The 17200-nt window shown below is 51.6% G+C and overlaps 1 long non-coding RNA gene across 1 annotated transcript; it reads left to right on the forward strand.

The window, feature by feature from the left end:
• The first annotated feature begins 145 nt into the window (after nucleotides 1–145).
• LOC136355109 (uncharacterized) lies at nucleotides 146–4326 on the forward strand. The gene is made up of 3 exons (XR_010739184.1): nucleotides 146–334; nucleotides 3657–3807; nucleotides 3880–4326. It is a non-coding gene; the product is annotated as an uncharacterized lncRNA (long non-coding RNA).
• The last annotated feature ends 12874 nt before the right edge of the window (nucleotides 4327–17200 follow it).

The raw sequence follows: 17200 nt of genomic DNA on the forward strand, positions 1-17200 counted from the left end.
CGATTTTATACTGTGCGGGGGGCCGCCTGCAAATGGGCGGCGAGGGGGGGCATGGAATTTTGCAGGCGGCCCCCTTGCCGCCCTCCGCTAGGGCGATTTTGTACTGTGGGGGGGGCCGCCTGCAAATGGGCGGCGAGGGGGCATGGAATTTTGCAGGCGGCCCCCTTGCCGCCCTGGGGGAGGGCGATTTTTGCCTCTCCCCCTATAAAGCCCAGTCCCTCCTCTGTGAAATTTCATTATATTCACTAAAAATCCAAAAAAAACGAAAGAGAGAGAGGGGAGGGCAGCAGAAGGGGAGCGGCGAAGCCCTGCTGGTTCGCTCAATTCATCACAGGTATGCTCCCATACATCTTTTGCATTTGTACTAATATGTTATGTTTGAGTATATAAGTTGCGTTTTAGTTTTAGTTCCATATATTTTAGCACATCTGTAGCACACAGCACATATGTGTAGATCCAGAGCATAGAATATAATAGTATGAATTGAGACATAGACAGTAGTGTTAATTGTAAGATGTAGTTTAGTTTGATCTGGAGAATGTATCGTAATTTTAGAAATTTAGAGAACAATATTGTAGAGAATGTAACTTAGGGCGTAGTACAGAAATGCGAGGTTAACGCAGTTATTGTTTTCATCAGGCACAATGTCAAGTAAGGTCACATTTCAGATAGTTCACGGTGAAGGAAATATTAGATTTGGTCCAGATGGTGTTGATCTGTCAGATTTTGTAATGACATCTAAGGGCATCGATAGGCCTGCGGAGAGAACATTTCAGTCAATTTATAGTTGGTTGTTGAGAGGATTTAGAATAGACCAAGAAGTCTACACAATGTCAGTGTCAGTTGTAGTGAGTCGTGCAACAGAAGGTTATTTTTGGGAACTAATGCCGATGGACAGCACTGATGCTTGGAGACGGTATGTGGAAATGGCTTTTGAACGGTCATGGCCCCTCGTTATATTTGTGTCGGTACAAGAGAAAGATATAAATGTTTCAATGCAAACCGAAGATGTAGAGGGTCCTATCAATGCAGGGGATGTTGTTGGACCATCGATGCAAAATGAGGAAAATCAACCAAGGGAGGAGCAGGCTATGGGCATGGCGGATGAGGGGGAGAGAGTCGGTATAATTGTTGATGAAATGGAGAGGGAAGATTCGGATAATGAGGAAGCGGACGACGACGCATCATCCGATGAGGAAGGTGATGTAATGGCCACTGATTGGGCAAATGAGGACTTCTCTGGACTTGTTATATCAGAGGGTGATCATGTACCCTGGGAGTATAAGGAGAACGAGGTAATTGAGGGTGCAAGGTATGCTCATAAGGATGAGATGAAGGAGGCGGTGAAGCATTGGGCAGTTTCCTTGCAGAGAGAGTTTAGGGTGGTCAAGTCAACAAATTATGTGTATGAAGTGAGGTGCATGAAGGAAGATTGTCCGTGGCGTGTCCATGCATATAAGGGTAAATGGAATGATTATTGGAAAGTTAGCATTGTGACCGAGCACAAGTGCTACTTACAAGGGGTGGAGAAGTATCACCGAAACATCACTTCAGCTTCTGTGGCAAGTGAGATGTACAGCAGTGTTGTTGGTAACATTGGCTTTGAACCAAAATCAATTATTAGGCACATCGAGAACAAATTCAAGTACACCATAAGCTATGCAAAGGCCTGGAGAGCCAAACAAAAGATCATTGAGATGAGGTATGGCACATTTGAAGCTTCTTATGATAATTTGCCTCGTTTGTTAGCCACCATTGCCCAGAGGAATAATAATACGTACTATGACCTACATACATTTACATCGGTTGATGATCGAACAAAGAGTGTGCTGCAAAGAGCCTTTTTCTCATTGGGTGCTTGCATCAATGCTTTTGTGCATTGTCGACCTGTTCTATGCATAGATGGAACTTTTATGACAGGTAAATACCGAGATCAGATATTGACAGCAATTGGGTGTGATGGGAACAACCAGGTTCTACCTATGGCTTTTGCATTTGTAGAGAGTGAGAACACTGAAAGCTGGTACTGGTTCCTAGAGAGAGTGCACATTGCAGTGGTGCGTATGAGGCTCAACGTTTGCCTTATACATGATCGTCATGCGGGTATGTTGCGGGCTATTGACTACTTGCAGAACGGTTGGGATGAGAAGGGACTTCCAGCTAAGTGGCCTGATGTTCGGAGTCGGTGGTGCATGCGTCACATGGGTGCAAATTTCTACAAGCAATTCAAGAACAAGCATCTTATGGAGCTCTTTAAGAGGCTCTGTGCACAGAACCAAGAGAAGAAATTTAATGAGTTGTGGGACAAGTTAGATGAGTTGACAACGAAGCAAACAGATGAGCAATCTCGCAGACCACTAGTTGAAGGTGACGAGCCTCCCATACCTCTTGGTGCATTACATGATGACCCACCAACAATGAGAAGGAGGTCAGGGTCGTCCATCAGAAATTTCACTCAGTGGATTGAGAATGAGCCTAAGGAGAAGTGGTCTCTATTGTTCGACACCGATGGATCTCGGTATGGCATAATGACAACCAATTTGGCAGAGGTGTACAACTGGGTAATGCGAGGAGTTCGGGTACTTCCATTGGTTGCTATTGTTGAATTCATCCTTCACGGCACGCAAGCGTACTTTAGGGATCGATACAAGAAAATTGGTCCGTCCATGGCCGATAACAACATAGTGTTTGGCAATGTAGTGACAAAGTACATGGAAGATAAAATCAAAAAGGCACGGAGACATCGAGTTGTTGCTCAAGGCACACAAGTGCATCGGTATGAAATAATGTGTGTTGATAGGAGCAGGCGTGGTATCTATCGCAAGCAAGCCGTGCAGGAATGTGTCTTGAAGGCGGATGGTGGATGTACCTGCAGTTGTATGAAGCCGAAGCTTCATCACCTTCCTTGCTCACACGTTCTTGCTGCTGCCGGTGATTGTGGCATATCTCCCAATGTGTACGTCTCAAATTATTTCAGGAAAGAAGCAATCTTTCATACATGGAGTGAGGAGATATATGGGTTCGGGATCTCAGGATCTTACACAACGCTGAGTGCCCAAGTTTTTTATATTCCAGATCCATCTAAGTTAAGGGTGAAAAAGGGTCGACGCCAAACTAGACGCATCAGAAATGATATGGATGAGTCAGAAGCAGGTGGGAGGACTTTACGCTGCAGCAAGTGTGATCTGCGCGGCCATACTTACAAGAAATGCCCGAAGAATGCAGAAGTTCCAAGCGGCGCAGATGCTAGTCCATCTGGACAGGCAAGTGATGGTAGGCGACCACCTGGTGAAGGAACAACAAGCAGGCGCGCAAGGCCAAGGCGTCGTCGCGCAGCAGGCGATTCCATGGTGTAACAATGCTTTCGATTTAGGAAATAAAATGCTGTTGTGATGTAATGAGTGTTCAGACTAAATACTTCTATCGTGTAATTTCAATTCAATGTTGTTGTAATGAGTACCTCCGACTATTGTTGTACTAGTAGTATTGCGAACTATTCGGTGTTGTATCATAATGTTATCGTGATGAGTGTTCGGACTAAACACTTTTGTTTGTTTGTACTCTTGTTTAATATGTGTTAGTAATTCGCTTATGAACATTTATTACTTATGTTGAACTAATTATTTATATGTTTCTGATCAACCTATTTGATGCAGGTATGGCGTACGACACACCGGCGCTGTTGAACCGTGGGATTGACAGGAACCACCGCTCGTTCCTGTCAGCAGTCGAGGGTGCACAGCTCGGCACCTTCCGTCCACGCACGTCGCGCGAGTGGTTGCGTGTCGACCCCCGTCACGTTCCTTGGTACGCGTATGTTCACATTTCAACTCAACTTTGCTTTGTGTTGTACTTATGTTTGAAGTTTGCTCTATACAGGTTGCGTGCGGCAGGCCTTCTACCACTTTGTAGGCTTGTTGAGGCGGCGGCGGACGACCGTGACCCAGCGAAGCGGTGGGATGCAGACCGGTCACTCCTTGCCGCTCTTGTAGACCGCTGGAGACCTGAGACGCACACGTTCCACCTTCCCTGTGGGGAGATGGCTCCGACACTGCAGGACGTGTCGTACCTGCTCGGGCTACCGCTGGCGGGAGCAGCAGTTGGTCCCGTGGACGGTGTTTTTGGGTGGAAGGAGGATATCACTGCGCGCTTCGAGCAGGTGATGCGCCTTCCACACCTAGGACCGACCACCACCATTCCTCCGTACTCTACAGTCGGGCCTAGCAAGGCTTGGTTGCTCCAGTTCACTGTAAGTAAATAAGTTGTTATTATCATACGTGCTTATTTGCGACCGAATGAGTGTTTTGTACTAACATTTCATTCTTAATTGTAGGCGGACCTTCTGCACCCTGACGCTGATGATTACTCGGTCCGACGCTCCCTTGAGGCGTACCTGTTGTGGTTGTTCGGGTGGGTGATGTTCACTAACACCCACGGGCACGCTGTGGACTTCCGGCTGGTCCACTACGCACGGTCCATCACGGATGCTCAGCCACAGGACGTGCCGCAGTGGAGCTGGGGTTCTGCCGTGCTAGCAGCCACGTACCGTGCCCTCTGTGAGGCGTGCACGAAGACTGATGTCACGCCCAGAAATTCCCGAATAGAATTCCAAGCAGAATGTGTATTAAAACCCCCGTCCAGGACCAGCCGGGGTACACAAACGACAATGTTGACATACAGATCCACGTCTTACAAACATTATAAAAGTCTTACAGAGATGCAGCGGAAAACAAAAGAAACTGGAGCTAAGCCTTGACTTGAACGGCAGCGGGAACACCACTCCACAGGCATCCTCGACGGCACGGACGAAGCCTACTCCTCGGAGAACCCGCCATCGGACACATACTCGAGCTCTGAGGTTGGGGGGAAAAGTAGAGCAAGACTGAGTACTACCCACTGTACTCAGCAAGTCATACCGGAATAGGGGTATGATGCATGGATTTAACAAGGGATAGCTAAGCAGGTTCATTTGCATAAATACTGGCATTTATAAACAGGAATTTAATGCAAAAACAGTTGTAAAAAAAATTAAACAGTATTAAACATCCGCTGTCCAACGCTAACCCACGTTGCGACAGGCCCAACCATCCACCTAAACTATCCAAGTTCAACAGATTACACTAGGGTGAGACTAATCACGGTGAATCTGGTTGACCGCCCATAACCGCGGGCACGGCTATTCGAATAGTTTTACTCTGATCAGAGGTGTACAACTGTACCCACAAGACACAGCCCCACGACACGTTTCCGTGCGCCGACATGTCACCACGACATACCGGAAAGAGGCCGTGACAGGACCCTTCGCATAACCCCCTCTAACCAAGCACACCACACCTCAGGTTTCACCCCCACTCCTCGCAAGGCAGCGGGCAGTCCCCTCTCGTGCCTAGGTGAATCCGGAAGCCGCATAGACCGTCGCAGGGCCCATCCAAACTCCATCACGCCCACCCTTGCCTGGATGCGTCGGCTAGAGGAAAGCTACACTACAAGCCCAGCCGTTGCCCACGCTGGCTTGTGGTAAGTACGATAAATTCTTCCAGGGCATCCCGCGAACCGGTCCTTAACTGCCATGGGTGCGACTAGCAAAACCATGCACCCACAGCCCACCATGTGGTTCACTTTATTTAACCAACACCAGCAACATTATCATATAAACCTATAGTCTAGGTTTTAAATGAGATCCCCAATGTGTGCTAGTTGAACTAAGCATGGCTAAGCAATTCCTAGTCCAAAGTCTAATCATGTTATAACCCAAGCTAACAAAGGAGCATGATATCCAAAAGCATGGCTGTAACAATAGGTATCCATCCCATAGTGATATTATAAAACAATGCAATATTTGAAAGAAAACAATAGAGCATTTGCAATATAGGATCAACATGTTCAAGTGACAAGCATGACTTGCCTTGCTCTGCTGCTGGGGGAACCTCGGCGACTATCTCGAAGTACACCGGAGCGTCGAAGGAACCGGAATCTAGCGACATACAAAGCAATCATTGCAAACAGGCTATAAGACTACTGAAACAGAGAACAAAACCATTTTTAATGGATTCTACACATTTTTCTTGATTTACTGAGACTTGAATGGGCTTAAACGGAGCTCGGATGAATTAGTTATGAATTTTAGAAGATTCACTGTGTTTAATACTATAAAAGAAATCCTTAAATAATTTATTGCGCAATATTAACCAGGGCTGACGTCAGCGAGGGGGGGGGGTGCGGCGCCGACATGCGGGACCCACCGGTCAGCGGCATGGGAGAGAGAGGAAGGGGGGTGGCGGCGCGCGGGCCCACCGGTCAGCGACCCGGGGAAAAGGAGGGGCGGCGGCGCCACGTGGCGGCCGAACCGACGGCCCCGATCTACCCAAGGGTAGATCGGACGGCGGCGCGGGACCTCGCGGCCGGGGCGCGCGGGCGCGGCGCGAGACGGCGGCGACCATGGCGCCGGCGGCGCGGCGCTCACACGGCGGCGGCGCGCATGCGGCAGCGGCGCAAAGCGACGACCGACGGCGATCGTCCGGCGGCGGAGAGCGGCGGCTAGCGGCTCTAGGAGGAGAGGAAGGGGAAAAGGAGGGAGGGGATGCCTCACCGAGGGTGGCCGGCGCGGAGGAAGGCGATGGCGGACGGCGACGGCAAGCCACGGGAGGACGGCGTCGGCTAGCGGACGAGCTCCGGCGTGCCCTAAGGAAGGAGAAGAGAGGAATTAGAGAGAGAGAGATGGACCATGGCGATCGGGATCCATGGCCGAAGGCGGCGGTAGAGGTGGCGCTCACCCGTGCGCGTGGAGATGAGGGCTCCGGCGACGAACCTCGACGGAGGAGGGGCGGACGAGGTGGACCTCGGCCACGCGAAGCTAACGGCGGCGACGGCGTGAGACGGCGGCGAGCCTAGCGGCGGCTAGCGGCGGCCGGAGTAGCAAAAGCGGCGGCGGCGGGTGGTTGCACGGCGCGGAGGCGTTGGGGAGCTCGGGAGAGGTCGGCGCAATGGGGAAAAAGCGAGAGGGGGTGCCGGTGATGCTTAAATAGGGGATGGGGAAACCGGACGTGGCCGGGAGCGGCGGGATTCGACGGCCGACGTGGGGGAGTGGGGAGGAGAGAGAGGCGGGATTCGGTTTTCGAATCCCGGCCATCTCGGGCGCGGCGCGAGCGGGAGAGGGAGGGGAACGGGCGCGGAGAAGGCGGCGCACGCGCGGGCGTGGTCGACGTGGCCCGGGAGAGACGGAGGCGTGGGCGCGGCGTCGGTTGCGGCGGTGGCGGCGCGAGCGGGATCGGCGGGAGGAGGGAGACGGGTCCGACAGGTGGGCCCCACCTGTCGGCGACCCCGAGAGGAGGGAGGCGGGCGGCCGGCTGTCGGGCTGGGCCTCGGCCTGCGGCCGGCCCAGTAAGGGAGGGGAAGGAAGGGAGAAGTGGGCCGACGGCCCACTTGACAAAAAGGAGGGAAAAGAGAGGAAAAAGAAAAAGAAAAGGAAAAAGGATTTTCCCTGGAATTAACAATTGTACTTTAGTGATTTTTAATTGGTTAAAATTATTTCTAGAGCTCTGAAAATTCCACTAAAAATCCTGTTAATGAATTTCGACATGTAGAATTCAAGAAAAATTCCACATGTCAAATCCGATTATTATTTGCATTACTTTCTTAGGGTTTTCTCCTGATTTCACCAGCATTTTCTTAGGGTCAATTATAAATTACAATTTTGACTAGGGAGGAAAACTTCGGGGTGTGACAAACCTACCCCCCTTAAACGGAATCTCGGCCCCGAGATTCGGTGGAGCTGGTGAAGAGGTACGGATGGGCGGCCTTCAACTCATCTTCCCTTTCCCAGGTTGCTTCCTCTTCTGAATGATGACTCCACTGAACACGGCAAAACCTGGTGACCTTGTTTCTGGTTCTCCTTTCGCTAGTGTCAAGTATGCGAACCGGCTTCTCCACATATGTTAGGTCCTCTTGGATATCAATGTGTTCCGAATTAGCCTGTTCTTCAGGTACCCTTAAACACTTCTTTAATTGGGACACATGGAACACGTCATGGATGCCGATCATAGTGGATGGAAGTTCTAGCTGATAGGCAACTTCTCCCCTTCGTTCCAAAATTTTGTACGGTCCCACGAAGCGTGGTGCCAACTTGCCTTTTGTCTGAAAGCGGTGTACTCCCCGGAGCGGGGTGACACGAAGGTACACGTAATCTCCGGCCTCAAAAGTTAGCTCCCTTCGACGGTTATCCGCGTAGCTCTTCTGTCGAGACTGAGCAATCCTCAATCTCTCCCTGATGATTCTGACTTTCTCTTCTGCTTCCGCTAATACTTCTGTTCCGAACAGCTGACGTTCGCCTGTCTGATCCCAGAAGAGAGGTGTGCGGCACTTCCGGCCGTATAGAGCTTCAAACGGTGCCATCTGTAGACTGGCCTGGTAGCTGTTGTTATACGAGAATTCCGCATATGGTAAGCTTTTGTCCCAAGCTCCACCAAAATCAAGAGCGCAAGCTCTCAACATATCTTCCAAGATTTGATTGACTCACTCTGTCTGACCATCAGTTTGCGGGTGATAGGCCGTGCTGAAATTTAAACGGGTCCCCATTTCTTCCTGCAGCTTCTGCCAGAACTTTGAGGTGAACTGACTACCTCGGTCGGATACTATCTTCTTGGGTACCCCATGCAAACACATGATCCTTGCGAGGTACAATTCTGCCAATCTCTTTCCCGTATAGGTGGTATGTACTGGTATAAAGTGAGCCACCTTGGTAAGTCGATCCACGACTACCCAGATTGAATCATGTCCCGATGATGTCCGGGGCAGTCCTGTTATAAAGTCCATTCCAATCTCCTCCCATTTCCATTCCGGGATTTGAAGAGGTTGGAGTAAACCTGCTGGTCTTTGGTGCTCTGCTTTCACTCGTTGGCAAACATCGCAGAGTGCGACGAATTCAGCTATTTCTCTCCTCATGCTGACCCACCAAAATTTTTCTTTAAGGTCTTGGTACATTTTGGTGCTGCCTGGGTGAATGGAGTACTGGGTCTGATGAGCTTCGGTGAGTATCAGATCCTTCAATTCCTTGTCGTCCGGTACACACAATCTTTCTCCCATCCAGATTGTGCCATGCTCATCCTCGTGGAAATCCCGAGCTTTTCCGACTCTCATGTTCTTTTTCAGTTCTGCTATTTCCGGATCATTTACTTGAGCGGCTCTAACTTGATCCACGAGCGTAGGCCGTGCCTCCAGAGCGGCTACGAACCCGTGTTCAACAATTCCAACGTTGAGATGTTCAAACTCCTGCCGCAATTCCTCACACATGCCCTCGATGCATAGAGCAGTGCAGTAACTTTTCCGGCTTAAAGCGTCTGCCACCACATTGGCTTTACCCGGGTGGTAGTGAATACTCATGTCATAGTCTTTGATTAGTTCCAACCATCTTCGTTGTCGAAGGTTTAGATCTGGTTGGGTGAAGATGTATTTCAGACTTTTATGGTCCGTATATACTTCGCAGCGGTTGCCGATCAGATAGTGCCTCCAGATCTTCAAAGCGTGGACCACTGCTGCCAATTCCAAGTCATGAGTTGGATAATTTCCTTCGTGTGGACGCAACTGCCGCGAGGCATATGCAACCACTCTGCCCTCTTGCATTAGGACACATCCAAGTCCGTGACGGGATGCATCGCAATAGACTTGGAAGTCTTTCGTCTGGTCGGGCAGGATCAAAACCGGTGCGGATACTAATTTCCTTTTGAGCTCCTCAAAGCTCTTGTCGCACTCAGCTGTCCATTTAAACTTCTCGTCTTTCTTAAGCAACTGAGTCATGGGTCGGGCGATTCTGGAGAAGTTTTCGATGAATCGGCGGTAATAACCTGCCAGTCCTAGAAAACTCCGAATCTGCGACACGGTCTTTGGTGGGGTCCATTTTGTAACTGACTCCACGTTCGATGGATCAACTGCTACACCCTGAGCTGTAATGACATGACCCAGAAATTTGACTTCCGTCAACCAGAAGTCACACTTGCTGAACTTGGCGTATAGCTGGTGCTCCTTCAACTTCTCGAGTACCAGACGGAGATGTTGTTCATGTTCCTCTTCGGACTTTGAATAGATAAGAATGTCGTCGATGAATACCACAACAAACTTGTCCAGAAATTCCATGAACACTTTGTTCATCAGATTCATGAAGAATGCGGGTGCGTTAGTAAGTCCGAAAGACATAACCGTGCACTCGTATAGCCCGTACCGAGTGGTGAAGGCCGTCTTCGGAATATCCTCTTCCCGGATTCTCAACTGGTGGTAACCTGATCGCAGGTCTATCTTAGAAAACACTTTAGCTCCTTTCAGTTGATCAAACAAATCGTCGATCCGCGGTAAAGGATATTTATTCTTGATTGTGACCTCGTTAAGTGCGCGATAATCGACGCACATCCTCTTCGTCTTATCCTTTTTCTCCACAAAAATGACCGGAGCGCCCCAAGGTGAAGTGCTTGGTCGTATGTACCCTTTCTGCAGCTGTTCATCAACTTGCTTCTTGACCTCCGCTAATTCGTTGGCCGCCATTCTGTACGGTCTCTTATAGATTGGAGCGGTTCCTGGTGCCAAATCAATCCGGAATTCAATCTCCCTCTTGGGTGGCATGGTGGTGAGGTCTTCGGGGAACACCTCTGGATACTCGCAGACTATGGGTATGTCCTCCAATTTTCTCAAGTTCTTCTCTTCGGTGTCCACTGGGATTTCCGTCTCAATCTGATTCAACGAGGCTCCTTTCTTTGGCGAGACTAGAGATTTGTACACCACGGTTTCTCCTTTCTCATTGGTCAGGGTGACTGTGCGATTCGCACAATCGATGACTCCCTTAAACTTGGTCAGCCAATCCATCCCAAGAATGACATCTAGGTCTTTGGATTCGAGAAGAATGAGGTTGGCTAGAAATGGTGATCTTTGGATTTCTATTAGCACTGAAGGGCTAAAACTGACTGAGGTTGAACTATTTCCCGGGGTATGAACCCTCATTGGTGTGCTAAGCTCTTCTTTCCTTAACCCATACATCCCCACAAATTTCTTTGAAATGAAAGAATGCGTTGCACCAGAATCAAAAAGTACTGTTGCAGGGATTGAGTTAACAGGGAACGTACCCAGTACGACCTCTGGTGCTGCTTGTGCCTCCTCCGCAGACGCGTGGTTGACACGAGCCTGGATAAACCTTAGCCCGGCACGCCTGGGCTTCGGGCATTTGTCAGCGAAGTGGCCAAGCTCGCCACAGTTGAAGCAAGACCCTGGTTTTGCTCCCGTCTCCTTCTTGGCTTGCGCGGGCTGGGCTGACTGTGCCGGTGCCATTGGTGGGCGTGGAGCTGCACCGCGGTTGGGCTGGCCTCCCTGGTGGTTCTGACTGCCGCTAGCGCCCTGGTGGAAGTTGCTAGAGTGGAACGGGCGGTGCTGTCGGACGATCATGGTGGTAGGTCCACCCTGCTGTCCGGGAGTGAAGCGCGGTCGGTGCTGACTACCTTGGTTGGATCGGAACTGCGCCGCCTTTCTTTTCCTGTCCATTTTGTTGCGCTGATCCTCCTGACGGATTGCCTTGTCGACCAGCCTTTCAAAGTCAGCGTAGTCCCCGGATATCAGTTGGTTGGTCAGCTCGTCATCCAGGCCTGCCATAAACTTTTCCTGTTTCTCGGCGTCAGTGCGGACATCCTCTGGTGCATATCGCGCGAGGCGATTGAACTCGTGGAGGTACTCTGTCACTGTCCTGTTGCCCTGATGGAGCGCCCGGAATTCCCTCTTCTTTTGCGCTACAACCCCGTCTGGCACCTGTGCCTTCCTAAAGCTACGGCAGAACTCTGCCCACGTAACTTCCGTACCCGGTGGGCGGGTGGCCATGTGGTTGTCCCACCAAGCTGACGCAGGACCCTGAAGCTGGTGTGTGGCGAAAGCGACCTTCTCCTGATCATTGCACTGCAGGAGATTCAGCTTCTTCTCTATCGCATGGAGCCAGTCATTTGCCTCCATAGGGTTGGTGGTGCTGGAGAAGGTGGGTGGCCTGACACGTAGAAACTCAGGCAACTTGGACTGAGGGGGAGGGGGACCAAACTGCTGGTGCTGCTGTTCGGCGTGCTGCATCATCCTCTGATGCATCTGCTGGTGCTGCTGCTGCATCTGCTGCATCATCGCGGCCATCATCTGAGTCTGATGTGCCATAACTTGGGCAAGCGTCGGATTCTCGGGAAGTGGTGGCGGACCATTGCCAGAATCACCGTTGGGGTGCACACCATCAGCGCGTTCTTCACCGTTGCTGCCCTCGCCTGTTGCGCGGCTACCAGTCCTGGTGTAGACCATCTGGAGGGAAGAACAGACGGGGAAAAGAAGAAAAACAGATGCTCAAGAACTAAGCTTTATTATATAGGAATTAAAACTGCAATTGTTCTGATCTGAATTAAAACACTTAAAAAGGCAAGCAAAAATCCTTATTAAGACAGCCATATCATAGACACATGATATCGACCGTCAACTGACCCCAAACAAGCAACCTAAACACACAAACTAACAAACAAAAACTAGACAGTCGATGAACTAGTGGAAAAACGAGCCTAATGCTCGGAACGGCTCCTGCGGTCGGTGGAGTCGAAAGCGTCCTCCTGCTCGTCACCCGGTCCCTCTGAGCGACTCCTGGAGCCTGACGGATCAGTCTCGCCGCTGCCACTGGGAGTAGCAGACAGCCATCCTCCGGTACCACTGGCTGAACCTCCGGCGGCTGATGCTGGAGCGAAGGAGAGAGTGAACGCGGGAGCTGGAGCTGGAGCTGCAGGAACTGCGGGCGGAGCTGGAGCTGCTGCGGGGGCCGCTGGTGGAGGTGGGTTCCTGGGCGCCAGCTGGATGCGCACAGGTGTAGTCGTCCTCTTACGGGGCGTAGTGCGGATCCGGACTCCTCCTGGCGCTGGAAGACCCTTCAACTGAGCATTCTCCTTCTTCAGGCGCGCTACCTCGTCCTTCAGAGCGACGATCCTCATGAGCTTCCCATCATTCAAGGCCTTGGTCGCCTTGTGCAGGTCCGAGTGCATCCGGTCCAATCCCCTCATCACAGCACACATGTGACCGAAGGTGGTGTCGTTCTCGCCAGCTGTCGGACGGAAGGAGCTGACGCCATCACCATGGGCTCGACGGGGGTGGTAGCGGTACGCCGTGTCGTGGAAGATGTAGTCGTGGCGCTCCCGTAGTCTGGCCATCATCAAGTAGGCTGCCTCCTGACAGGCGTGATCTGCTGTGCCTCCAGATGCCTCGACCGCCATGTTAGCGAGGCAAGTCCCCACGTAGCCATGGACCTCCAAGCGGACACGGTGAGGAAGCTCGCCACTGAGCGGCGGAATGGTCGTGTACTCCGGCGCGTCGGGGTAGCCCACTACCAGTGTCATGCGTGCCAGCTCTGCCACGAAGTCGATCATGCCTTCTCCGCGGTGGTTGGGTGGGTGACCGGCCATCTAGAGAAGACAAAGGAGTAGGATCAATGTATGCTCAAATCCAAATTTAAATAAAGCAATAAAGACTCAAATAAAGGAATCAAATAAGAGCAAAATTTTATGCATAGATCATTTTACATGAGCGCGAATAAATAAGACAGACTCACATAACGATAAAATAATGGGAAATTAGATACATAATAGTAGTAACAAACGAAGCATAAACACCTTGCAACCCATGATACCGAGCTAGGACCGAATGCATTTCACCCATCAAATCCCAACTGACTGACGAGTAAATCCCAATAATTTTACTAAAACCCTAGACTGACTCGTTTTGGAAAACTCACTTTAAACGAGCGACCAAGATTTTTCCCTTGAACCACAAGAACAGATCCCCGTTTTCCCGGAACAAAATCCAATTGCAAAGAACATATGCAATGAAAAGGATTCAGAGGGCTCTTAGGTCTTTCCATTTGGCTTGTCCTACGGTCAAGGTCGGCTCTGATACCAACTTGTCACGCCCAGAAATTCCCGAATAGAATTCCAAGCAGAATGTGTATTAAAACCCCCGTCCAGGACCAGCCGGGGTACACAAACGACAATGTTGACATACAGATCCACGTCTTACAAACATTATAAAAGTCTTACAGAGATGCAGCGGAAAACAAAAGAAACTGGAGCTAAGCCTTGACTTGAACGGCAGCGGGAACACCACTCCACAGGCATCCTCGACGGCACGGACGAAGCCTACTCCTCGGAGAACCCGCCATCGGACACATACTCGAGCTCTGAGGTTGGGGGGAAAAGTAGAGCAAGACTGAGTACTACCCACTGTACTCAGCAAGTCATACCGGAATAGGGGTATGATGCATGGATTTAACAAGGGATAGCTAAGCAGGTTCATTTGCATAAATACTGGCATTTATAAACAGGAATTTAATGCAAAAACAGTTGTAAAAAAAATTAAACAGTATTAAACATCCGCTGTCCAACGCTAACCCACGTTGCGACAGGCCCAACCATCCACCTAAACTATCCAAGTTCAACAGATTACACTAGGGTGAGACTAATCACGGTGAATCTGGTTGACCGCCCATAACCGCGGGCACGGCTATTCGAATAGTTTTACTCTGATCAGAGGTGTACAACTGTACCCACAAGACACAGCCCCACGACACGTTTCCGTGCGCCGACATGTCACCACGACATACCGGAAAGAGGCCGTGACAGGACCCTTCGCATAACCCCCTCTAACCAAGCACACCACACCTCAGGTTTCACCCCCACTCCTCGCAAGGCAGCGGGCAGTCCCCTCTCGTGCCTAGGTGAATCCGGAAGCCGCATAGACCGTCGCAGGGCCCATCCAAACTCCATCACGCCCACCCTTGCCTGGATGCGTCGGCTAGAGGAAAGCTACACTACAAGCCCAGCCGTTGCCCACGCTGGCTTGTGGTAAGTACGATAAATTCTTCCAGGGCATCCCGCGAACCGGTCCTTAACTGCCATGGGTGCGACTAGCAAAACCATGCACCCACAGCCCACCATGTGGTTCACTTTATTTAACCAACACCAGCAACATTATCATATAAACCTATAGTCTAGGTTTTAAATGAGATCCCCAATGTGTGCTAGTTGAACTAAGCATGGCTAAGCAATTCCTAGTCCAAAGTCTAATCATGTTATAACCCAAGCTAACAAAGGAGCATGATATCCAAAAGCATGGCTGTAACAATAGGTATCCATCCCATAGTGATATTATAAAACAATGCAATATTTGAAAGAAAACAATAGAGCATTTGCAATATAGGATCAACATGTTCAAGTGACAAGCATGACTTGCCTTGCTCTGCTGCTGGGGGAACCTCGGCGACTATCTTGAAGTACACCGGAGCGTCGAAGGAACCGGAATCTAGCGACATACAAAGCAATCATTGCAAACAGGCTATAAGACTACTGAAACAGAGAACAAAACCATTTTTAATGGATTCTACACATTTTTCTTGATTTACTGAGACTTGAATGGGCTTAAACGGAGCTCGGATGAATTAGTTATGAATTTTAGAAGATTCACTGTGTTTAATACTATAAAAGAAATCCTTAAATAATTTATTGCGCAATATTAACCAGGGCTGACGTCAGCGAGGGGGGGGGTGCGGCGCCGACATGCGGGACCCACCGGTCAGCGGCATGGGAGAGAGAGGAAGGGGGGTGGCGGCGCGCGGGCCCACCGGTCAGCGACCCGGGGAAAAGGAGGGGCGGCGGCGCCACGTGGCGGCCGAACCGACGGCCCCGATCTACCCAAGGGTAGATCGGACGGCGGCGCGGGACCTCGCGGCCGGGGCGCGCGGGCGCGGCGCGAGACGGCGGCGACCATGGCGCCGGCGGCGCGGCGCTCACACGGCGGCGGCGCGCATGCGGCAGCGGCGCAAAGCGACGACCGACGGCGATCGTCCGGCGGCGGAGAGCGGCGGCTAGCGGCTCTAGGAGGAGAGGAAGGGGAAAAGGAGGGAGGGGATGCCTCACCGAGGGTGGCCGGCGCGGAGGAAGGCGATGGCGGACGGCGACGGCAAGCCACGGGAGGACGGCGTCGGCTAGCGGACGAGCTCCGGCGTGCCCTAAGGAAGGAGAAGAGAGGAATTAGAGAGAGAGAGATGGACCATGGCGATCGGGATCCATGGCCGAAGGCGGCGGTAGAGGTGGCGCTCACCCGTGCGCGTGGAGATGAGGGCTCCGGCGACGAACCTCGACGGAGGAGGGGCGGACGAGGTGGACCTCGGCCACGCGAAGCTAACGGCGGCGACGGCGTGAGACGGCGGCGAGCCTAGCGGCGGCTAGCGGCGGCCGGAGTAGCAAAAGCGGCGGCGGCGGGTGGTTGCACGGCGCGGAGGCGTTGGGGAGCTCGGGAGAGGTCGGCGCAATGGGGAAAAAGCGAGAGGGGGTGCCGGTGATGCTTAAATAGGGGATGGGGAAACCGGACGTGGCCGGGAGCGGCGGGATTCGACGGCCGACGTGGGGGAGTGGGGAGGAGAGAGAGGCGGGATTCGGTTTTCGAATCCCGGCCATCTCGGGCGCGGCGCGAGCGGGAGAGGGAGGGGAACGGGCGCGGGGAAGGCGGCGCACGCGCGGGCGTGGTCGACGTGGCCCGGGAGAGACGGAGGCGTGGGCGCGGCGTCGGTTGCGGCGGTGGCGGCGCGAGCGGGATCGGCGGGAGGAGGGAGACGGGTCCGACAGGTGGGCCCCACCTGTCGGCGACCCCGAGAGGAGGGAGGCGGGCGGCCGGCTGTCGGGCTGGGCCTCGGCCTGCGGCCGGCCCAGTAAGGGAGGGGAAGGAAGGGAGAAGTGGGCCGACGGCCCACTTGACAAAAAGGAGGGAAAAGAGAGGAAAAAGAAAAAGAAAAGGAAAAAGGATTTTCCCTGGAATTAACAATTGTACTTTAGTGATTTTTAATTGGTTAAAATTATTTCTAGAGCTCTGAAAATTCCACTAAAAATCCTGTTAATGAATTTCGACATGTAGAATTCAAGAAAAATTCCACATGTCAAATCCGATTATTATTTGCATTACTTTCTTAGGGTTTTCTCCTGATTTCACCAGCATTTTCTTAGGGTCAATTATAAATTACAATTTTGACTAGGGAGGAAAACTTCGGGGTGTGACAAACCTACCCCCCTTAAACGGAATCTCGGCCCCGAGATTCGGTGGAGCTGGTGAAGAGGTACGGATGGGCGGCCTTCAACTCATCTTCCCTTTCCCAGGTTGCTTCCTCTTCTGAATG

Source organism: Oryza sativa, chromosome 2 (assembly GCF_034140825.1).
Source record: "Oryza sativa Japonica Group chromosome 2, ASM3414082v1".
NCBI classification, from domain to species: Eukaryota; Viridiplantae; Streptophyta; class Magnoliopsida; order Poales; family Poaceae; genus Oryza; species Oryza sativa.